General features: G+C 36.4%; 1 protein-coding gene across 17 annotated transcripts in view; it reads right to left on the reverse strand.

The window, feature by feature from the left end:
• Window positions 1-25,403, reverse strand: part of LMO7 (LIM domain 7) — a 223,679-nt gene that overhangs the window by 77,163 nt on the left and 121,113 nt on the right. The gene's annotated exons all lie outside the window — the stretch shown is intronic.

The following is a 25,403-nucleotide window of genomic DNA, read 5'->3' on the forward strand; positions in this document are numbered from 1 at the left end:
TTTTGAAAAAATTATTTTTTTGACGAACAGTTTAAAAATCTTAAGGGCACTAGTATTAATGAAGTGTTTTCTAGTTGTGATCTGTTTAAGTCCTACTTTATACTTAATTATGTAATATAATAGTTGTAATAATTGCCTTTATTAATCACTTTATATCAATCATTATGTTGCATATTCTACATTATCTCCTTTAATCCACACAACAATGCAATGATTTTGAAATTAGGAAACTGCAACTCCAAAAGCTGAAGAAACTTTCCCAAGGTTACAAAACTATTAAGGTTTGATGTGATTCATAGACTTTTTCCCAAGACCCTGTTTTATTAATAGTATGAGTGTAATCACAAATATTTTCTACTGTACTATATTTTTTAAATTACTTCTTTCTTAATCCCAAAAAGTTATCTTTATAATATCCTGAACTATAACTCATTTTTTTCTCAAAGTATTGATTCAAACCCTGTTGCCAATAATTTACTTCTAAATCTGTCACCCAAAGACAACGGTAGAAGTTCCCTACTGCCATTTTTTTCTGACAAAATTTAGATATTTTCCACTATCCTGTACATACAACACACTATAGAATTTCACAAATAAAATGTTGCCAAAGCACTTTTTAAAAGACTTATAAGTAAATGAAATATCATCAATTCTCATACTGAGAGATCAACAGTAAAGTATCCATTTCCTATACTTTACCACTGCTGGGTCCTTATAAGTAAGATTTCTGCAAAACAAATATCTATCAACTGAAAATAAACAAGATTACAAAGCAGGCATGTACAAGATTAAATAGAAAAATCTGTTAATTTCCTGAAGTTACATTTTATTATCTTAAAAAAAAAAAGATAATATCGGCCGGGCGCGGTGGCTCAAGCCTGTAATCCCAGCACTTTGGGAGGCCGAGACGGGCGGATCACGAGGTCAGGAGATCGAGACCATCCTGGCTAACACAGTGAAACCCCGTCTCTACTAAAAAATACAAAAAAAAAACTAGCCGGGCGTGGTGGCGGGCGCCTGTAGTCCCAGCTACTCCGGAGGCTGAGGCAACAGAATGGCGGGAACCCGGGAGGCGGAGCTTGCAGTGAGCTGAGATCTGGCCACTGCACTCCAGCCTGGGCGACACAGCGAGACTCCGTCTCAAAAAAAAAAAAAAAAAAAAAAGATAATATCTACCTTTAGGTTTTGTAGAAATTAAACATATTTAAATGCCTAGCACAGAAATACTTGTTTCCTTTCTGATGCATATGGAAGTTCTCTGTAAAGCATAAGCTGATGTAAATTGTTGTTTGTAAGTTATCACTGCACCTATTCCTTAGCTGTGATTTAATATATATTAAATGTGCTGTGTGATATGAACCCTGGTCAAAATAATGCATGCCAAACTATGTATGCATACAACACATTCAGAAGTCTACATATTACTTAAAAATAAATTATTCTACCCTGCCTATAAGTGAGACTTGTTTCAAAATTTTAATTTTCAACCATGAGGAAAATCAGTACCCTCCCCAAATGAGATTCCAAACCCTCAAGTTTTATGTCATAAATCACTCTAGTCCTAAATATTGCCTGCTCCACAAAAGCCTCCTTATCTCGTGTTTACTGGCACAATCCCAAGATACAACACACTAAATTTTTCACAATTTGATTTATGCCAAAGGTTAATCGAGATAATATAATTTTAGACCAAGGTTTCTCAACCTCAGCAATATTAACATTTTGAACCTCATAATTCTCTGCTTCGGGGGGAAATTGTGCTATGCATTGTGGGATGTTAAGCAGTATGCCTGACCTCTACCCACAAGATACCATGGCCACTCCCTGGCCCCAGGCATGAAAATCAGAAATGTCTCCAGATATTGTCAAATGTCATGGGGCCGAGGGAAGGGGGGTACAAAATTTCCCATGGGTGAGAACCACTGTTTCAGAGGATCTCAGAATTTAGCTAACTCCACTAATCAGATAAAGCAGACTTCAGGTTCCCAGGGGTCTAAAATTAGCTAAAAGGCTCATTTAAAGACTATAACCTAGAAAAGGGATTAAATATATGAGCAAAGCAAACAGACAAGCAAAGACTACACACCTAAGAAGTTAATGAAAAACATACTATCAGACCAAAGGGCAATACCTACCTCAGTGCTAAGCCATTAATAGATACTCAGTAAACATATATACTAAATGCTAGAAGAATTACAATTTAGTAGAGCCAAGAGCTCACCATCCTTGCTACCTTGGAAAAAAACTCATTCAAGTTATCTTGTCTTTCAGATACAAAGTGGCAGGAAATGATGTATCTGGCCCGGCAGGGTGGCTCATGCCAGTATTCCCAGCACTTTGAGAGGCTGAGGTGGGGTAATCACTTGAGGTCAGGAGTTCCAGACCAGCCTGGCCAACATGGTGAAACCCCTTCTCTACTAAAAATACAAAAATGAGCTGGGCATGGTGGTGCGGCCTGTAGTCCTAGCTACTCAGGAGGCCGAGGTGGCAGGATCAATTGAGCCCAGGAGGCAGAGGTTGCAGTGAGCCGAAATCCCACCACTGCACACATCAGCCTAGGCAACAGAGCGAGACCCTGTATCAAAAAAAAGAAACCTATCAGATCTTCATTTTATCCATCACAATGATATTGCAAAATATTTACAGCAAGTGTAACCAACTTAGATGAACCTGCTCCCTCAGCTGGGCCTTATTTAAGCAATTATCGAATATTACACATTTTAGATGCCATTTTTATGCATTCCAAAATTGTTATATACATCCTATAAAATACACCTGGGCATAAAATATTCTGTATGTGAATAATCCATGCTGTGCCACCACAAATGGTTTTCTTAGCTTGAGAAAAAGATTCCATTTCGAATTCTTTGTTCCTACTTCACACTTTAAAATACTGAAAATTTATTGAGTTCAGCAGGAGGTTGAATAATGACCCCACTCCCACCAAGGTCTACTTCCTAATCCCTGGAACCTATGAATGTTACCCTATATGGTAAAAAGGACTTTACAAACGTGATTAAAGATCTTCAGATGGGGAGGCATCCTGGAGTATCCCAGTGGGTCCTAAACATAATCACAAGTGTCCTTATGAGAGGGAGGAAGAGGGAGACTCCACTGTTGTAGAGGAGAAGGGATTGTGACCACAGGGGCAGAGATTGGAGCGGTGCGGTAGCCAGAAGCCAAGGAGTGCTTGACTATCCCTAGAAGTGAGAGAAAGCAGTGGATTCTCCCCTGGAGCTGCAAGAAGAAACCAACCCTGCTGACACCTTGTTTTTAGCCCCTTAATGAGACTCATTTTAGACATGACATCTAGAATTGTAAGAGAGTAAGTGTGCATGTGTTAAGCCACTAAATTTGTGGTCATTTGTTATAGTGGCAACAGAAAACAAACACAAGCATTGCCCTACACATTTCATATGCAGCCTAATTTTATGACCAATGCAGTTCTATATTCAGTGTTATTCACATTTTACAGAGGTGAGACTGAAGCTTAACGAAATTAAGCAATTTTCCAGAAGTCACCTGTATTATATTGTTATAATTCAAGCCCAAGTTGATCTGACCTAAAAGTCTATTCACAGCATATGAGGATCATTTGGCTAAAGAGAATGAAACACCTACTCCTGATTCTCCATTGTAATCCTCATCTACTGTTAATCAATGCCAATAGTTTATGACAGTGAAGCTCAAAGTTCACAGCTGAATTTTGTTACCAAATTTTCACGTGAAACTTTTTAATTCTAATTAGTTTAAGAAAACAGAGTAAGGCTTAAAAAATACTCCCAAGACATCATCTTTTCCACTAGATAATTATAAAATATATTTTTTAAAGTACAGGTGCCATTAGAAAAAGGAATGAGAAATTTCTTCTGTGCAAATACATTTTCGAACTTCCCAGGACTAATACAACCAAATCCAACCTATTTCATGAATAGAAATAAAGTTGGAGGAATTGAGCAAGAGTAATTGTCCAAAAAATTGTTGCAGGAAGTCAGGGACCCCAAACAGAGGGACCAGCTGAAACCAGAGCAGAAGAACATAAATTGTGAAGATTTCATGAACATTTATTAGTTCCCCAAATGAATACTTTTATAATTTCTTACACCTGTCTTTACTGCAATCTCTGAACATAAATTGTGAAGATTTCATGGGCATTCATCACTTCCCCAGTCAATACTCTTATAATTTCCTATGCCTGTTTTTAATCTCTTAATCCTGTCATCTTCATAAGCTGAGGATGCATGTCACCTCAGGATCCTGTGATGATTGTGTTATCTGCACAAATTGTTTGTAGAGCATGTGTGTTTGAACAATACGAAACCTGGGCACTAGAAAAGGAACAGGATAACAGAGATTTTTCAGGGAACAAGGGAGATAACCATGAAGTCTGTGGGGCCAGGCAGAACAGAGTCATATTTCTCTTCTTGCAAAAGCGAATAAGAGAAATATTGCTGAATTCTTTTTCTCAGCAAGGTATAGCCCTGGGAAAAGAATGCACTCCCATGGGGAGGCCTCTAAAATGGCCGTTTTGGGAGTGTCTGTCTTATGCAGTTGTAGATAAGGGATAAAATACTCCCTGGTCTCCTGCAGCACCCCCAGGCTTATTAGGATTGGGAAATTCCAGCCTGGTGAAATTCTAATCAGACCAGTTCTCTGCTCTTGAACTCTGTTTCCCGTTAAGGTGTTTATCAATGACAAGGCATGCACAGTGGGACAGGGAACCTCATCAGTAATTCTAATTTCGCCCTGGCCTTGTGACCTTGCCCTGCCCATTTGCCTTGTGATATTTCATTGCCCTTGAAGCACGTGATCTCTGTGACCCACACCCTATTTGTACACCCCTCCACTTTTGAAATCCATAATAAAAACTTGCTGGTTTTGCGGCTTAGGGGGCATCACAGAACCTGCCGACATGTGATGTCTCCCCCAGACACCCAGCTTTAAAATTTCTCTCTTGTGCTCTTTCCCTTTATTTCTCAGACCGGCTGACACTTAGGGAAAACAGAAAAGAACCTACATTGAAATATTGGGGGCTGGTTCCCCCAATAAAAAATATAAATCATAATGTCTGTTTTTAACTATTTTGTTTCTTATAACTTGTGTAAATCTACTTGTCTTTAGAAAGTCAACAGGATGTGTTATCTCAATTTTTCCATTTACATAACTACCCTTGATTTGATATATATACACACATGCACACACCTGTACTTCCTATTAAGGCTTCCATATAACACTTGGAATTTCAGAATATTAGAGTATCACCAATCATCTTGTATAAACCATTGAGAAAGAATGGACATGCTTCAAATGAATAATATAACTGGCTTTCAAATTCAGGTTAATATAATCCTGCTGTTCAGTTAACTTTCAAGTTCAATATACATTCAATCAGATATCTTTCAGACTACTTTACATTGATTGCCATCTATTTCAATGTTCCCATTTCATGTTTGAATATCTTGCAAAACCTTCCCAAAACTAATGAATTGAATGAGTTCTCCCCCCATCCCCATCTCCTGTTCACCATATTTAGTTCCAACCCAATTATGCTAATACTTCCCAGGAAACTTCTCAGCTATGTCCTTTAGAATGCCACTGTCATTATCTCTCTCCAGAATTTAGTTTGATAAGTCCTTAAGTGCATGCATCATCTAATCCTCAAGCCTGCACATCCTTCCACATGCTCTGCCCTGGTTGAAGATTAATTATGCATGCACTTGGGTGAGGAGACCCCAACTTTCAGAGTCAGAAGCGAGGCCTGAGCCAAACAACTACCTTTCCCGAAAACTGTCATCACCAAATCCCATCAATTCCAGCTCCTAAATATCTCTTGAATTTATTCCTCTTCCTCAGATGTCATTCACTTCCTGCCAGCCTCCAGTCTTGCCCTATACCCTTCTCCTTCTCCACAGAGATGCCTCCAGGACCTTCCTAAAGTATTGGGAGAGTTAGGGGTCTAGTTAATGAGGCCTGCAGGTAATTCTGATGCATGCTAATGATTGAAAGCCCTTGCCCTAGCCATATACCAAAGTTAAAATTACATCTGAACTGAAACTACAGCTTCAACGACTTTAGCTACTTCTCTGAAAAAAGTTTAACTGAAACGTTAAGTCCTCTAGCCTTACCCAACTAGAATTAAAGACAAACAATAAAAAAGCACAAAGAAACTCAAAGTGAAAAGCCTGGAACGACTGCCAATGATTTTCAAGTGTTGACTTAAAAAAAACTCAGTATGCCTCACGGTGCTCACGTCTGCTTAAGGGTGCACTGTAAAAAGGCACTCGATTTGCAACTATCACTACACATGAAGCTGGCTCTCAGCAGGCCTTGGTCCAGGGATCTAAAGGACAGGGAAGGTCACTGAGTTTATTATTTCACCCTCCATAAGCACTAACACTCCAAGGGATCCAGAAGAGAATTCCTAAGCATAGATCAGTGGCACATGCCTGTAGTCCCAGCTACTTGGGAGGCTGAGGCAGGAGAATTGCTTGAACCTGGGAGGCGGAGTTTGCAGTGAGCTGAGATTGCACCACTGCATTCCAGCCTGGGAGACAGAGCGAGACTCCATCTCAAAAAAATAAATAAATAAATACCACAGATCTTGAGTCCACAGAACAAAATGTTTCAAGTAGCACCAAAGAAATTACTTTCATAAGAGGTCTAAAAAGTTAACCACAGACAGCTTTAAAGGAATCCTATTCAGAAGATTAAAATAAGTTACTTATCTTTCATTGGTTTTAAAATGTCCTCACAATACCATGCATTCTTGTAGTCTCTGAAGAAGGGTATTCAGTGAGAAACCAGGCTAGAGATATTTTTGTATTGCCTAATCTCTAATTTGTTTTTCCCAGTTAAGGAAATCAGAAGTGGCCAGGTGCAGTGGATCACGCTTATAATCCCAGCACTTTGGGAGGCCAAGGCAGGCGAATCACAAGGTCAGGAGATTGAGACCATCCTGGCTAACACAGTGAAACCCCATCTCTACTAAAAATACAAAAAATTAGCTGGGTGTGGTGGTGGGTGCTTGTAGTCCCAGCTACTCGGGAGGCTGAGGCAGGTGAATGGCATGAATCCAGGAGGCAGAGCTTGCAGTGAGCCGAGATCAGGCCACTACACTATAGCCTGGGCAACAGAGTGAGACCCCATCTCAAAAAAAAAAAAAGAGAAAAAATCAGAAATAAATAACATTCGAATGATTTATCTGAATGTGATGAAACATTAAATGAACATGAATTTAAGTCCACCTTGTAGGAAAACCCTACAGAGAATTATAATACCAAAGTATTTTCCGCAAAAACAGTGTTGTGTAAATAGAGTTAAAGCACCAGATTTAAAACAGGAAAACAGACCAACATTCTGAAAATAGGTACACAACACAAATGAAGAAAAATATATCGTGGCTGGGAAGAAAAATTTAACTGTCATTGGTAAACTTTCTTCTTTGTATTCTAAAATGTGGAATAGTATAACATATTCTGGTTTGCTGGTTAAAACAAGTAAGTTGTCTTTAAAATTTAAGGCTAGCCTCATTTTATTCAGATTCCTAAATCCAAACTACAATAATAAAGCAAAATGTGAATAAAGTACCATTCGTATAGATAGTTTCACTGAAATGAGTGAACAGTGGGGGCAGGGGGGGAAACAGTGCCCTCATTCAAGTCCTTTGCTACTCCAGCTGAGCTGGCGATGAGGTGCAGTGAAAATAACTACACCTGGACTGCGGATGTGGGACTTCCATCCACATCCCCAACTTAGCTCAGTGGCTAACATTGCAAACACCACCTAACCTCATCTGGGACGCTTTTCTCATATGCAGAAGGACTGCCCTGAATGAGATTATGTCCTTAGTACCTTCCAGCTCTGGTATTCTGATTTTTACCTCTTAACAAAGGAACATTTCTTAAAAGTGCACATTTCTCAAGTTAACAATTCATGCTACAATTTTTAAATTGATAGGAATATCAACCTAGAGCTTTACTAGTGTCCCTAGAGAGCCTCTCTCAGAGGCTTTCTGGTAAGTTCAAACAAAACAGTGAACACTCACATCATCAACTGTATGACATGCATGACGAAGCACTCTGAACTAACATTAGATGTTCCCATGTATTAACTTGATTATAATTGTGCGATAATGTGCTCCAGAGCTGTTGAAGGCTAATAACTTTTTAACACCATATTTATCTCTCCCTAAACCTACGTCAATTTTTTAAAGAGTTCAGAAACTAAAATTCCTTTGAAATCACAATCGAGGTCATTGGTAGCAAAAAACGGAGATGTTATCAAAGTCATTCAAGAAAAGCTATTCCACGAAGTTTTAAAAACAGCTTTCAAATCATATAATTCCAACTTTCTCCTTATAGTTTCAATAGAATATTAAAAGGGATCAAACAACAGATTGTCAAATTATTGACTCAGGAGTGGGAGACGAGGAAGAGAATCATGAACAATGCACCTGGAGGCAAGGGAAATGACTATACAGAAGTTCAAAGGTTGATCAAGATAAGTCCTTCCTGATTCTATAATTCCCACGATTTTATGAATGAACTAACTTCAAAAAGACTTGAGGCCCTTAGACAAAATGACTTACTACAACTTCTTTGTAAGATGATGCCTTTCCTATTTCTATAATTTTCTTTAATACAACTATTACTAAAATTAAGAGGACAAATGATCCATTTGTAAGCAAGTCTTTAAGGAAATAGGAAAAACAATCATTCCTAATAAGGAACTAGATTAAACAAAAATAACTGTTAGTGTGCTATTCTATATTCTATAATTTTACATATTTCAGATTAAGAACACAGAAACATTTTTGCTTTCATCTTTTTCCTTCTAAGAACACTGTTTTCTGTTCATAAAGAATAAATCCAAATGTTTTTAACTGTTACAGTAATCAAAATATCCAAGAATTATGGAGAGAGCTATCATTATCTCTAAATCTGTAGCCTTCCATGCCTTAAAATTTAGATTGGCATATACTTCTTGGTTTATCCCAAATACCAGACAACAAAGAAAAAAAACAAAGAAACTTTCCTCTCCATAGAAAAGGGTAAGGGCCTTTAGAGGTCCTTCCTCCCCTGCGATTGGAATTATCGTAGGTAGAATTATCGTAGGTAGAATTATCGTAGGTAGAATTATTGTAGGTAGAACAGATTGAGCCTATAGGAATGTCACCTGAGTCGCACCATTTTCTCCTGGCAAAACAAGCTGCACTAGTCCCTTGGCTGCCCTTCCCTTCCTCCATACACGCTGCTATTTTCCTCCTTGGTGAGTTTCTCCCTTTTCCTTCTCCTCATACACACTGTTCCTTTATTTTCCCTTCTGCCTTATTCCTCCAAGGCTAAAACCATACTGCCTAGTCCACATTTGAGAAATACACCCTTACAATGCTTTCTTAAGACACAGCAACACTTTTAGCTACAAAATCATCTTTACCTATATCTTATTAACTGAAAAATTACTGAGAATCAGAAATTAAGGATTTAAATGGAGGCAAACGTAGTGGAATTAAGATTCCTATGAGAAAAATATATAGATTAGTCCCTATCTAAGAGAAAAAAATTCAAAAAAAAAAAAAAACAAATCAGCAACTCGGTGTACTTTCCCCTCTTGCCTCGTGCCCATCACGTATTCCCTGCAAGTCTATGTAGATGAGAACCCATCCCCAGATCTTTGCTCCCTGAGAGTGTTCTTGCTCTTACCTGACACATCATTCACCATGTATTTTTAATTCAGTCTAGCTTTGGATATACTAAGAATTATTAGTCTAAAATCTACCACAAAGGTTAAAAATGAAATAGAAAAAACTCATGTAAATTGTACATAGCATGGGAGTTCAGAGAACAGAATTGTCTAAAATTTTAATCAGAAATAGTATCAGTAGTAATAGTAAAATAGCTAACATTTACTAAATATTTGCTATTCGTCAGGCATCTAAGCTCTTTTAATCCTCATGATGGTCCCTATGCAGTAGATATTGTTGTGTCTCATTTTATAGTTAAAGAAATGGAAAGACAGAGAAGGCAAGAAAACTTGCCACAGTCCACATAGTCAGTATTGGCTGAACCGGGACCAGTACCCAGGCACCTGGCTTCCTCTCCTAGTAAGAGATGGTTTTGCAGATGAGGCAAGATGAGCCTGGCCTCCAAGAATGGCTGTGTGGGGTGGGCGCTGGGGGTGCAAGAAAAGGGAAAGCTGACCTAACTGGTTGACAACGCTTGTATGGAAGGGAAATGAAAACATAACTGAACAAGCAGTAAGTAACCAGAAGGCAGAACTGCATAAAACTCTTATTGGAGGAGCATTCTTGGATCTGTCGCAGTGGGTGAGTGGGAGTCATGGTGGGCTTATGAGTGAGAATGCATGGTTCAGGTACACACAAAAGATTTGAGGATAAGAGTAGAATGATCACCAGATATCTCTAGAAAAATCAAGAGTCAAAATATTAATGGTATTTAAACACTGGATGAGAGCAAGCTTCCTGGAATTGAAATCATACAAAAGTCTTAAAAGAAAAACAAAAGTCGAATGCTCACTCACTTGTAAGGGTGAAATCTATATGAAAGACACAAGCCTTATGTAAGGTGGTGCCCTGCCAGATTTTGAGGCAGGCGTGCAGAGGAGAGAGGACCTCACATGTACACACAAATGCACTCCAACCTTCAGAAGTTAGTGTGCCTTCTTTTAATTAACCAACAAAAGTTGTATATATTTATCTTGTTCAACAAGATGTTTTGAAATATGTACATACTATGTAATATAGAAATTTAGCTAATTATTATTCACATTACCTCAATGTGCCTCTATTGTAGCTGGGAACTTTTTATTTTTCATTGATTTAGGGGATACAAGTAAAGTTTTTTACGTGGATATAATGTTTAATGGTGAAATCTGGACTTTTAGTGTCCCCATGACCTAAATAGCGCACATTGTACCCACTTGGCAATTTTTCAACCATCATTCCCCTCCCACCTTTTGGAATCTATTTTTCCATTCTGTAGATCTATGCGTAGGCATTGTTTAGCTCCCACTTATAAGTGAGAACATGCAGCATTTTATTTTCTGACTTATTTCACTCAGGATAATGACCTCCAGTTCTATCCATAATGCTATAAAACACATGATTTCATTCATTTTTTTTAACAGATGAGTAATATTCCACGGCATATACATATATATATATATCCATATCCGCAACATTTCAATATCTTTTTGATATTCTTTCCCTTTAGGTAGATACTGGATAGATGACTACTGGCTCAAATGGTAGTTCTATTTTTAGTTCTCTGAGAAAACTCCATACTGTTTTCCATATAATTTACATTCCCACCAATAGCATTGTATCAGCATTCCCTTCTATCTGTATCTTCACCAACATCCAACATCTGTTCAGGTTTTTTTGACTTTTTAGTAATAGCCATTCTGACTGGTATAAGATGATATCTCATTGTGGTTTTAATTTGCATTCTCTGATGATCAGTGATGTTGAGCAAGTTTTTCATGTGTTAGCCACTTACATATCTTCTCTTGAAAAATGTCTGTTCAAGTCCTTTGCCCACTTTTTGACAAGGTTGTTTTGTTCTTTTTGAGTTCCTTGTAGATTCTCGATATTAGCCCTGTGTCAAACAGTTTGAAAATATTCTCTCCCATTATTTAGATTATATGTTTACTCTATTATTTTTATTTATTTATTTTTGTTTTGCAGAAGCTTTTTAGTTTAATCCATTTAAGTCTCATTTGTCTATTTTTTGCTTTGTTGAGTTTACTTTTAAGGACTTCGTCACAAATTCTTTGCCTAGACCAATGTCCAGAAGAGTTTTTCCAGATTTTCTTCCAGGATTTTTATGATTTCAGGTCTTACATTGAAGTCTTTAATCCATCTTGAGTTAATTTTTGTATATGGTGAGAAGTGTGGGTTCTGCTTCATTCTTCTGCATATGGCTATCCAGTTTTCCCAGCAACATTTATAGAATAGAGTGTTCTTTCCCTGCCGAGAACTTTAAAAGACACTGAAAGCTCAACTCAGTGAGCTTTTTGCAGATAAAGTTTACCAAAACTCTTAATGATATTGTTAGCATACAACATTAATTCCAACAGCTAGTTTTATTTGTTTTTAAGTCTACTGGTTTATCTAAAAATATACTTAAAATATTATTTCCAAAAGTACCTTCCTGACATTCTCTCTTCCTCACCCTGCTTTATTTTTCTTCATAGTCCTTATCACCTCACATTATTTTTGATCAGATAATATCTTTGCAACATTGGGTTAGGCAAATATTTGTTAAGCAAAACACAAAAAAGTATGGATCATAAAAGAAAAAATAACCAAATGGTAATTTCCTCAAATCTTTTGCTCTTCAAAAGACAGTTAAACTGTGAAACAAAAAGGCAAGTAACAGACTGGGAGAAGATAACTGATATATCTGACACAGGGCTTCTAATCACAATATATAAGGAAGTTTTATAACTCAATGAGATAAAGACAACTCAATTTTAAGAAGTTGGCAAATGATTTGAAAACATTCAGATAAATAATGCATATTAAAACAGCCATTAAGTACATGGAAAGATACTCAAAAATCACTAGTCATGAAGAAAATGTGAGCTAAAATCATAATAAAATACCACTACGCACTAAGTAGAATGACTAAATTCAATAGACTGATAATATTAAATGTTGAGAAGAATGTGGGACAACTGATATTTCTAACAGTATTTATCCACAACAGCCAAAATTTGGAAACACAAATGTCCATCAACTGGTGAGCAGATAAACAAACTGTGGCAAACCCACATTTGGAAACACTGCTTAGTAATAAGGAATTACTCAACATGAATCAATTTCAAAAAAGTATGCAAATTGAAAGGGATAAAACACAACAGACTACATACTGTATATTCCTTGTATAAGATATTCTAGAAAAAGCAATACTAGAATGAACTATACTGTGGCTGGAGTTCAGGTAAGAGGTTGATCTTAGGGACATGAGAAAACTTCCAGGGTTTTATATGTTGATTATGGTGATGGTTACTCAACTGTTAATTACAAAAACTCAAGCTGTCCACAAAATAGAATACATTTTGTTGTAGGTAAATGATACTACGATAAAGTTGAAAAAAAAAAAAAAGTAAAACAAAAGGCAAAGATGGGTAAGAACGGTCTGCTAGAGAAGAAAACAGCATGAAAAAGTATGGCTTGGTTTTGGAGTCAGCACTGATCATTTTACACCCGCAAGAAAGCATAGGCAAAAAATAAGAAAAACAACAAAACAAAAAAGCAACACCAGGAAGTGCTCATTTTTAAAAAGGGAATGAGGAATACTTGTCTTTCCACCTTCACTTCTTCCAAGTTAGACTTTGTTTTCCTACAAATGACTATTATTGCTTCATAGATGCCTCCCAAATCGACAAAGCCAGTGCTGATTTCTACTTAAATATATTGACAATGCCTATATTTCCATCTGAATGTTCTACTGTCACATTCAACACAATGTGTTAAAAACTTAATTTCCATCTTGCCTCCAAATCGGCTACCTTTTCTGTTTCTGTTAATGGTTGCACAGCTCAAAAGCTAACTCTTCTTTCTCCTTCACTTGGCTCAATCCTCATCACATCTTACTCCAAACATCTTTGGCATCTGTCTCCTCATCTACATGTTCACTGCTTTCAGCAGTTGGCTTCCCTATCACCACACTCATTGACTGCAATAATTACCTTACCTCTCTCTCAGCCACCATACTTGTTCTTCAATTCATTGTGTAGGCTACTTGATTATGCTATCTTTCTAAGTCTCTGACTTTAACATTTTAACTATCTGCTCAAAAGCTTTTGGTAATAATCCCATTACCTATGAGATAAAGTTTAAATCCCCCAGCCAGGATACTACAGGCCTCACTCAAGCTTGTCCCAACCTAACTCTCATCCTGCCTCCAATCTGCCCACCCCTGTTAAAGACTCATGCCTTAAGCTTCCCCCATCAGAACGTAGGCCTGAAGAGCTAAGACCTTATTTAACTCATCTTTATTCAATGCTGTACCCCTAGAAGACTCTGTGAAATGTTTGATTTGGACTTCTTGCCTCTGTGCCTTTGGATGTGCAGTAGTCTTTAACTTCTCATTTAAATCCTACTCATGCCTTAAGCTTCCCCCATCAGAACGTAGGCCTGAAGAGCTAAGACCTTATTTAACTCATCACTCATCTTTATTCAACGCTGTACCCCTAGAAGACTCTGTGAAATGTTTGATTTGGACTTCTTGCCTCTGTGCCTTTGGATGTGCAGTAGTCTTTAACTTCTCATTTAAATCCTACCCATTCTTTAGATCCACACTCAAGACTTACGTCCCCACCACTTTCATTAAACTCTCACTCCACCAAGTGATCACTATTTTTTATTACCTAAACCCTTGTTACACAATGTGGTCCTCACTGGAAAGATCTGAAGACTCACTAAAAATACAGAATCCCAGCCCTGCCCCAGACCTAATGAATCAGTCTGCATTTGAACAAGATCCCTAGTTGTTCTATATGCACATTGAAGTTTGAGAAGCATTGTTTAAAGCACTCTAACTCTCAGTAAAGTCTGAGTAAATTCTCACCCATAGCTTCTAAAAATTACAAACACCCCCATATCTCCAGAACTTCCTTACTACTATGTCTGACAGGTATACATTAACGTGTTTTTCTTTTGTTTAAAAAAAAGAATTCCTTCATTTAGTCTTCATATCCTTCATTTGGACATAGAGACAATTTTATAAGATAAACAGAACTGGGTCTGGAGTCATATGAGGGTTTCCACTTGCACAATTTACTAAGCCTGTGACCTTGAGCAAGCCACTAAGCCTGCATCTCAGTTTCCATACCTGTAAACTCAGTCAACCACCCTATCTTATAAAGTGGTTGTAAGATTACAAAAGGCATTAAAGCAAAACATTCAAACAATTTATTTCTATTCTCCACTCTTTCAAAGGCAGTATTTTTCCTTCGCTTATACATTTAATAGCTTTAAAACTCAAGTATTTATCACATCTAACCCATCTACTAGTTATTTAAAGGACAATTATCCCTGTTTGTCTTCTTTTGGTATATTCATATCTTGGGCTACCATTAGTTTCATGTGTCTTTGGCCATCTAAAGCATCTTGTTCACGAAATTAAAGATTAATGAATATTTCTTCTTCCTAATAAATGGCAATCATTTGGTAAGTTAGAAATAATTATTTCTAAAGGCGTGGTAAGAAATGATAAGTTCATTTATTATCAATCTTGGTTAAGAAATTCTTAAAGTGTTTCTGTGCTTGAGTCATTTCTTGGGCTTTGCTTTTCTGAGTCACTATTTGATCCCCCACTCTTTTTTCTGCAACCAGGGAAGAGTTTCATCTTACTGGAATTAGACTGCACTATTTATTGTTACCCTTGATGTGCTATGCTTACCACCTGTTTATAACCCTCCAACAGCTACACTGATAGCAGGATTCTGGGCAATCCTGCTACTGAAGTAATTTTTCTTCTTTAATCCAATAGAGTAGATACTTTTACTGCAATTTATCTTTCTGCTTACAGTTTGGTCCCTGGAATAGAACTTCACATTAATAATCTTTAATTCTTTGCATAAAATTTACTATGTAATGATCTAAATTACAACAAAATAATATCCCATGTTATGTTTTCTTTTTTAAAGACCACTTATTCCCAGCCAAGGACAAGGACATTTGGAGGAGAGAGAAACAGTTTAGCTTGGTTTTAACAAGATTAAGTAAAATAGAGCATCAAAAACTGGTAAACAAGAGATTATTCTAAATAAAACATATTTACTAATTCTATTTTTAAATACAGGTTTCAGGCCAGTGCTATAAAGGTCAAAGTGTGATAGTATGATCCCGAGCAATTTAGATTAGTAAGGTTTTACAATCCTCAGCACTTAACAAGAATGTTCCATTATCACAGCAAATACAATGGAACATTCATAAATATCTGCATGAAAGTCATAAAACCTATAAAGGCATTTACAAACACATATCAAAATCCAAATACTCTATTATTTCTCAACTAGACAGTGTTAGAGGACCATATGTGTACTACATCTCTTCTATTCTAAGGTACATGTTCTCATTTAACATTCCTAAAATTAGGAGATCTTAAAACAATACAATAAATGATCTGAGACTTGATGGCACATTGTAATACATCCACTCAAAGTTATTTAGCTCACAAACTCAGAAAAAAACTTAAGATCATAATACGAAGATATTTGCCATGTATCAAATAAGATATTCTCAATCATGTACACAAATCCATTCTGGGTATAGCTGGCCTGGTTAAAAAGCAACTCATGACAATTTTAGTCACAGCCCTAGAAAGAATGTCAGCAAATTTTTAAAGTCTGTTTAAGTCTGTTTAGACAACACACTGGGAGAAGCACAAGCATGCAGGCAAAGATACTCCAGGAATGAAAAACCTAGCTTAATTACTGCCCAAGGTCATCTAACTAAGCAACTTACTCTTCTCTGCCTCATTGCAATTCAGGCATGTGAAGCAAAAGAGAAATACCTGGCTGGGCTGTTACTAGTTTAGAAATAATTTATGTAAATCACTTGACAGTGTTCGAAAGCTCTTATCTTCCAGTTTGTCTAAACTTAATTGCATCACAGTGACAGGAATATTTCTGAGATACTCTGGAGGCTATAATACAGATTTCCTAACCTCGTTGCTAATCATCACTCCAAATCCAGCATTCCCTTAGAGTTGCACGCTCAATCACTTCTGTTCCTTAAGACCTAAAAGCAAAATTTAAGACTTAAGCATGCTTTTCTGCTTCTCCGCTTTTGGCTTTAAGATCAAGGTAGGAAATGAGTAGGTTTTATTTCTCTTATGTACACACAAGATTTGTGATCTGTCCATCATGAATATGATATTCAGTGGATGCTGTTGACAAGGCATAAGACAAAAGGTCCACAACTGAGAGGGCTCAATAGCAAGACTAGAGTATGTGAGGCTCTAGCCAAGCCCCCCACACCACCCACCCACATCCCCATCAGCATTGGGCTGCTTCTATCTACCCTGGACAAAAAGCTCTATTTGTTAATAACTCAGCATAAACACCTATATTTAATGATACCACTCCTATTTCTCCTCCAGGACATGGACCAGGCCCCTACGGTGAAAAAAAAAAAAAAAAAAAATTCATCACCAAAACAAGGATTCAGGGACCTCCAGGATCCGGCACATCATTCTGTGAGGCCTCGGAAATCCATGTTCTTATTTAATAATGTGTGTGTGTGTGCTCTATTCTTGGGCATTTTATAAGTGAATATACACAAAATTGAGCATGAGATAAATAATAACTATGGATTAGAGATTTTTATTTCTCAGTATGAAGCCAAAAGAAGTCTAGTGAATGGTTAAATTGTTGACCAAGATACACTAATTCCTTCGATGATTTTCTCCATATCTCAGTATATTAAATAGAACACAGAAAAAAGCATTTCAAAACAATTGACAGCCATCAGTATTACCATAATGCAATGAAACAGTGAAATATAGTAATGACAGTAATACCTGATAATTATCTAGGGACTTCTCCCTCAAAATGCTCAAAGCACAGAGAGTAAACCCTTGTTAAATTGACAGTGGTTAATACAAACACAGCTTAATTCAAAGCAGGTGCTTCTCCCAGGCCCACACGAACCCCACTTTTTCCTTTAACAGCTTAGGAAAAATTGGCTTATCTGCAGTGTGGTGATTCAACATGTGTTTTTAATCTAATGAGATTTTATTACACTATAAAAAATCTATCATTTACATTTAAGAATAATGTTAGTATGAGTTACTGAGTATACAGTATATCATTTTTTTAAAATTAAATGTTTTACAGTAATTCTTTGGGAAGATGTTTTCTTAGGTTTACTGTGCATATTTGGTCAATGGTGTCTGAAGCACTAGTACCAAGCTCTTTAAAAGATAAAGTGACACAAAATCCTGACTCCCGGGTTAGTAGGGGCACCCTGAAAGGTATGTCTCTGAAAAACAAAGAATAAATCCATCAACAACCAATGCTACCCAGGACTGCTGCTCAACATGACAGAAACCATACCAGGGCAATTACCCGTAAAACATAATGGCTCCATTAACCTAAACTCTAAAAAAGAACACTAAACAGCCAATAAAAAACATTTATGCCTACTCTATTTAACATTTGATAGTCAGGTTCTACTTTTTTAAAGAAAAAAAAGTTTTGTCTTAATGCATTTTGACATAACATTATACTTCCTAGTTTCTTGACATTTCATTGTATACAAGTAACACTGGAACTAAATAATATGCATGTCTTTCATCTCAAACACAGTACCTATTGCTTTTTATAATTTTTTAATGCCTAGGGTAAAAAAACAAATACTTCAAATAACATAATCAACATTTTTCATGTTGTTAGTGTAATAGCCTTTTACTGAATAAAGCAAATGAGAGAAGTCCAAAAGGAGCAGCTAAGTTTTCTCTAAGAGGAAAATGTGACTGCGACGTACATTTGAATTCAGTAATGACAAGATTTTGAACACCTATTCCAAAAAGAGAAATATTCATAAGCTCTACAAAAACCTTTCAGATAATAGCTTCTTATCTAAAGGATAACCTCTTTATGACCAAAATGACACTTTTTAAAGAAATGAAGGGGAAAAAATGGAACAACAATAAAAATAAACCAATAAACAATGTGAAGCTTTGGATTTGATTTGGTGTCACTGACTAGTTTAGATTTTAAAAAGTGAGGGAAATAAAACTTTCTAAGTAAACATTCAAATCAGATTTTAAAATTTCAAAGATTTTAGAAAATATAGAAGTTTGGTCTCAAAAAAGTTAATTCAATTGTATTGGCCCCACATATACAGAGGCAAGAGCAAATAACTTAGCTGTCTGTTCTCTGGTCTCCAGCTTTGCTATTCTAATAAAATGGATAAATTGTTGATTTTATCAACAATTTGATTAACCATAAATGTTAGAAAAAACTCATTTGTTTTAATATCTGTTCCCAATGGAGAAAAGGGATAAGTTTTAAATGGCCTAAATTCTCAAAAATAAAGAGCTTGTAATTTGCAAGCAAAAGTTAAGTAGCCAGAGGCCAGATTTTTTTCCTCCATGTTTTCCTACAGGAGACACGTATCTTCTTAAAGTCAAAACAAGGGAAGTCAAATTATGAAAATGATCAGAATGATAATTCAATATCATTTATGGAGCACTTACTATATACAGTCACCACATACTTTATATACTTGACTTCATTTAATCATTACATCTTTGTGAGGTAGGGGTATCACCCAAGTGATATATTTGCTAAGTTCCAAGCAAAAAGCAATTACAACTGTCTAATTACTATTACCAGGGTTTAGCACACAGTTTGACACAGAGCAAGCAATAAATAATTATTTGCCATAAAATTAAACTCATGGAGAAGCAAAGCCATTACAGGGAGGAAAAGTAATCTGTCTAAAGTCATTCAGCTACTAACTGATATGACAAGATTAAACCCAAGTCAGGGAATACTTAAATCTCTACTCTCATCAGAGATGATTCTGTTCACAACCATGGATATACATCTGCTCAATGTGCTTGTTCCTTCCTGGAAAGTGACAAACTCAGCCTGGGATTTAGTAGAAACAGCTCAAATAAACTGTGAAGAAATCTTCAAGTTTCTCTGTGTTCAGATCCTTCAAATGTTTTCTAATTATACTAAAGTCAAAGTTAATGTGACTTTTTTTGAGGAGGAGGGCAGACTTTGATGTTTAATACTAGACAAAGGCAAAAAGTATTAAGGCAGGTAACTTGACTTTAGAAGGAATGAGGCTTACTGTAAACTTGTTGGCAAAATTTCTTAAAGTAATATTGATGACTTCTCATAAAAAATTACTTTCCTAAGGGTTCCTGCTTTTAAAGTGTTCTATTCTTTGCCCTTGCGCTTCTACCAAGATATTCCAACTACCTATATAACCACCATATCTTTCTACCTGAAAGTCTCAAATATACACTTTACATTTGTTTCACAAGATAAAAAGTGACCAGTGATTATGATATGAAGACACTGAAATGTTTCTAACACTTTATGTAAAAAAACATTATTTAAATGTCAGTTAAGCATTCTTAACATTTATTACTGGCACATCAGCACAAGGATTTATTAAAACTTTGAACTACCTTGAAAGGCACAGAGTCCAAAGTTCCCATTTTAGTTTATTACATACAGAAATGAAACACATGCTCCTCTTAAACTGTGTAAGTTTTAGATTATGTTGTAATACGTCATATCATTATCATTATTCTGCTATAAGTAAAAGGCAACTGAAACCAAAAGTTCAGTGACTGCTTTGCCAGATTTGCTTTGCATTTGAATAACGAGAATAAAAAGAGGATGAGTTGGCAAAGATTGAGACAGGTTTTTCCCCATCTTCAAAGCCTGGTTTTAAGATATCCAAGAAGTCTTTGCAATTGAAATCCAGTTTTCAGATAAACACGTAAAGACGTATGGTAACAGGAACCAAGGAGATAAAGGGAATAATACATACTTCCTGTTCTCAAATAGTTTCAAGTCTCTAGAAAAGCTAGATGTAGAGGAAATAAAAAGTCCTTTGAAAACCCAGATGAGAAACCTATGTCATCTCCAATTAGATGAGTTTCCTGATTAAAAAAATGAAATGACTGCACGTCTCTATATTTCCAGAGAAATCTGTGCATTTATCTCTATATAATATATTCCAGCTGTGAATTTACAGGGCCATCTCACCAGTCATAATGTGAACCCCACTGAGGGCAGGTCTCCATCTTATCTATATCTGTGTAAGTATAGACCACATAGAAGATGCTGAATCAATGCTCATCATATAACAAACAAGTGATGACTTCTCTAAAACCAAAATTTCCTCTTACTGGATAAAGTGCCATTTTCTACTCTGTAGCTCCAGAAATAAATTTAACCATACATACCCGCAATGTCTATACTCTCACACAAATAATCACTCAAATCAGGCCAGAATAGAACATGAAAGTCAGAAAAACAATGCTTAATACTTCTGGTTACTGGTAAAGCTCACATTAAAAAAAAAAAAAAAGACTGAGTAAACTACAGGTATTTCAGTATCAGCAATTTTAAAAGTTGGATTAAGTCAACATAGGCAGCCCTACAGACAATCATTTGAAAGAAGAATGTCTTCCACAAAAATATCTCTTTGGTTTAACCCTTCAAAGGCCCTTGTTGTAAAACAAGTGCTAACTGATCATGGGAGACAGACAACTTGCATTCTCCCATGAAGGGTCTCTAGATTGGCCACCAAGTGAAACCCTTCGGAGTAATGAATGTAAGATAGGATAGTTTTAAAGATGTAGACCCTGGCCAGGGAAGTCCACAGCATGAAGGCTCATCCAGCAGGCCGAGACATAATCAGGCCCCAGGGCTTTTTTGGATTTGAAGGAGTAGAGAGCAAAGGAAGAAGTGCTGACATTCAGAAACGTGGCTATCTGAGAAACAGATTAAGAACTAGAAATGGAGAAAAACAGATACAGATAAAACTTCAATTATTCCATGGCTTGTCCCAGCATCAGACCTGCCTCATATCCCACAACCTTTCACTGAAGTTAGGACTCTTAGGTATACAAACTTTGTCATTAAAGAGCATTTCCACATTTGACCATACATTTTTGCTGACGGTCTTAAACAGAGCCTCAGCCACCCAGAATTAATGTTCCTCCCCTTCCAGGAAGCAATTCACAACAGAGAATGGCTGAATGGGATAGAGATATATACAACGCAATCAACTTCCTTTTCGTTTTATGCTCTTCTAATAGTTGGCAGAAAGGGTACATTTTTAAATAGTCACATGAGTTGACAGGTGGAAGTCACCATGCTCAAGTTGCAGATCCAAGTTTGGATATCATTAAGCTTACTTAAAAAAAAAAAAAAGATTAAGATGTTGAGAAACTCATTTGAAAGACATGTACTTGCAAAAAAAAAAAAAGTAAAACTAGGTCTAAATTATTTTAAAAAGCAAAAATTAAATAATTCAAACTAGGTATATTTTTACTTATATGAATAAACCCTAAATACACATATACACTTTCATACCTCAAGCCCAATTTGGCAGGCTGTTAAAACAGAGTGCCATCTGGGAACCTGATTCCTAAGAATGACTTTAGAGCACTGCCACAAAATCAAGCACTCTTCTGAAGCTTTAGCGAACAGTTACATCCTTAAAATATCATTTTGAGATTCTTTTATTTTCCTGATGGGAATATGTTAACACTAATTTTGATTCCAACTACTGTTCCTTTGGCAACTATCATGTGTAAAGATAATAGATTTTTAATTTCTGTACTTTCATTTTAATAGACTTACAAAAACAAACTCACTTAATATCAATGTTTACTTAAAGTTATATTTTATATTTCAAATATCAATCCTGTAGGTAATAGAGTAAGTCTATACTAGAAAAGAATTTCTTTGCATGACAAATAGTGTTCAAAGTCATTGCCACCCTGTAATGGATATTATGAACAGAATGTATCTGAAGATGTGCTAAAAACTGGATTGGAATGGTAAGGGGGTGGAAAGAAGAAACATGTTTACAATCTGTTCAATTTCTCAGCTTAAAATTTTTGATATATAGAGCAATGGTTTAAATACAAGACTTAGTTTCTGAGTCAAATTGCTAGACATATAAAGTTAAAACCTTTAATGGTTAAACCCTACCTTTCTGCCAACTTCAAGTTCTCCAATACAGGACCTCTAGGCTACTCTGTCGAGTTGCTTTCGACTACAAGCCATTGCTCTGTATCTCTCTTAATGACCAGATGACTCCACAAAGACCATGACACTTGCCAGAGGAGCTCTCCAGTGTGCTATGGCAGGCTGGTGGGCCATTATGCTTGATCTCCTACAGCCCTTTTACGGAAGGCCTGCACAGATGGCTCTGTGGGAACTTCACCACGTTTTCTTTGTGGAGAGCGTGTGCTCAGTATGGATGTTTAGTAAATGGTTAAGAATAATGATCCAGTTTTTCATCCACACAAAAGATTGATTTCATGGCCTCAGATTGGGGTAGATCTCAATCTACCGTTCATGGAGACTAAATCATAAATTTGCTTATTAGCATTCTGAGAAGAAAAGAGGTTGGATCCTACCCATTAAGTCAGGAATATCAAAATTAAAGGTGTCACTTGGTGCTTGAATACATGTAGTCCCTAAATAAATAGAATAATTCAAACATACTTGAAAAAATTAAAACTACTGTTTCCTACAAAGTAAAATAATTATTAGAAAATTAGAACACATAATAGGATAATTTACAGAAATATAGGGAATACTCTGGCTCTGATTGGTGAAAAGTTATTACTGTGAATTAAATTGTAAATTTCAGATAGCTAGAAAATTGAACAATCGTTGGAGTCCTGGATATTGAAACTATTCATTAACAACAGCTCTTTACTTGCTTCTGCTATTGCCACTCATTTTCAACATACATAACTCTCCTCGGGCTCCATACAGCAACTATCACCGCTGACCACTAACAAAAAAGTTCCTCACATTTGCCAACACGGAGGATATCGACTGTCCTTTCCTATTTGCTCTCAGTATGCATCATGATTAGATCAAGTTTGCAGCAAGGGCAACAAGTCTATGCACTGGTAGATGCGGTCTGGGCAGTTATAATACAGCATTTTAAATAATCAAATCATTTGCTACACCTTGTTAAATTTAATGCATACAGATATGCAAAATAATTTCAAAGTACTCACACATATTACCACACTCTTAGACAAGTTACAATGAGTCTTACCACTTAAACAGACAATAAACACACTAATACAGAAATGCATAAATTACATCCATATATAATAAGTTATATTTTAGTAGAGTGTCAAAGGTGTCATAGTCAGTATCCTTCATTTCCACATGACTATTTTGCTGGCAGGGAGGGAATAAACAAGAAATTCTAAATCTAAAACCAGAGTTTCTCAACTCCAGTACTAATAATATTTGGAGTAGGAAAATTCTTTGCTGTGGGGGCTATCCCATGCATTAAAGTGTATTCAGCAGCATCCCTGACCCATTAGATGCCTGTAGCACCCCCACCCAGCTATGACAAACAGAAGTGTCTCCAGACGTGGCCAAACATCCCCTGGTTGCCAAAACTGCCCCCACTTGAGAACCACTGATCTAACCAACACCAAGTCCTTTGATCAACAATAATGACAGGACAAGAATTTTGACCCAAAGGAGTCTCCACATTATATATTTTTAAAAAGCTAAAATGCATTACTATTTAGTAAGCAATTATTTGCTTTTCTTTACATCCGGTTTTTTAGTAAAAGTGCTATCTCAGGGCATAAGAGCTTGGACAACATTTTTAAAGAAGTTGCTTTGCCACTTTCTTATGTCTCATCTGGGAGGCTCCAGTGCTTCCACTGCAGCAGACCCAGGGTTGACCCCTTTGCTTTTTGGTCTAATGAGATAGAATTATCAGGAGAAATGTTCTCAAGTGAAGCCAAGGTTCCCACTCAGGCATTCTCACAGGTACTACTCAGGCACACCTTGCTTTGACGAACTTGTGGTTTCCACTGAAACGAGTTGTTCTGCATACTTCTCACTACGGCTATAACTACGTGACCTCGCAGTTTCAGTTTGTCAGTAATTTCACTGAAGGCTGAACCCAGATACTAATTTGTCTGAAACATTTTAGGCCCAACATCTCATGAAACAGGCTCCAGGCAAGCACTCTTGGACTTGGGAGCCAACAAACATGTTTCGCCTAGTCCTTAGCCTACTCAAATATAGGCTACAGACTTTCAAAAGAGAGTACATGATTTTAGGGGGAAGCACGTTAACGCTTAACAAGCATCAACAACTTAAGGAAAAGACTTCCAAAGTCTAAAGTTTCTTTGCCCATCACATAGGCCTTATGAAGAAATATGCTGATAAGGAAAAATAAATACATCCAAATATTTAATTTTTATGAAAGTAAACACGACTCCTACATACTATAGAAGCAAACATTTCACTTTGGTGATGAAAATTAGAATCTCTAAACTATCTTTCAATTAGTCAGAAATGCAGGCAGATTTATCCCTCCCATGTACATTTCATTACCATGGAGTTTAGAAAAGCTTATTCAACAGAACTAGAAGCAGGTTCAAAACAGTGTTCATTTAAAAACATATATTGTTAGACTTTAGAAAACTAAGTCTACCTGGGTATGGGGCTGTTCTGTGTACTGCTAGAAGACAATGTGTACTATTCAAAGATACTTACATAGCTGGTTATTTTTCTTCAGAAAAAAATAATTGGTCATCCAATTTTAAAAATAACTATTAAAGGTTTTACACAGGGATATTAACCACATAAGCTAAATCTTTGAACTGGTAGAAACC

Source organism: Trachypithecus francoisi, unplaced genomic scaffold, assembly GCF_009764315.1.
Source record: "Trachypithecus francoisi isolate TF-2019V2 unplaced genomic scaffold, Tfra_2.0 Lachesis_group18, whole genome shotgun sequence".
Lineage (NCBI taxonomy): Eukaryota > Metazoa > Chordata > Mammalia > Primates > Cercopithecidae > Trachypithecus > Trachypithecus francoisi.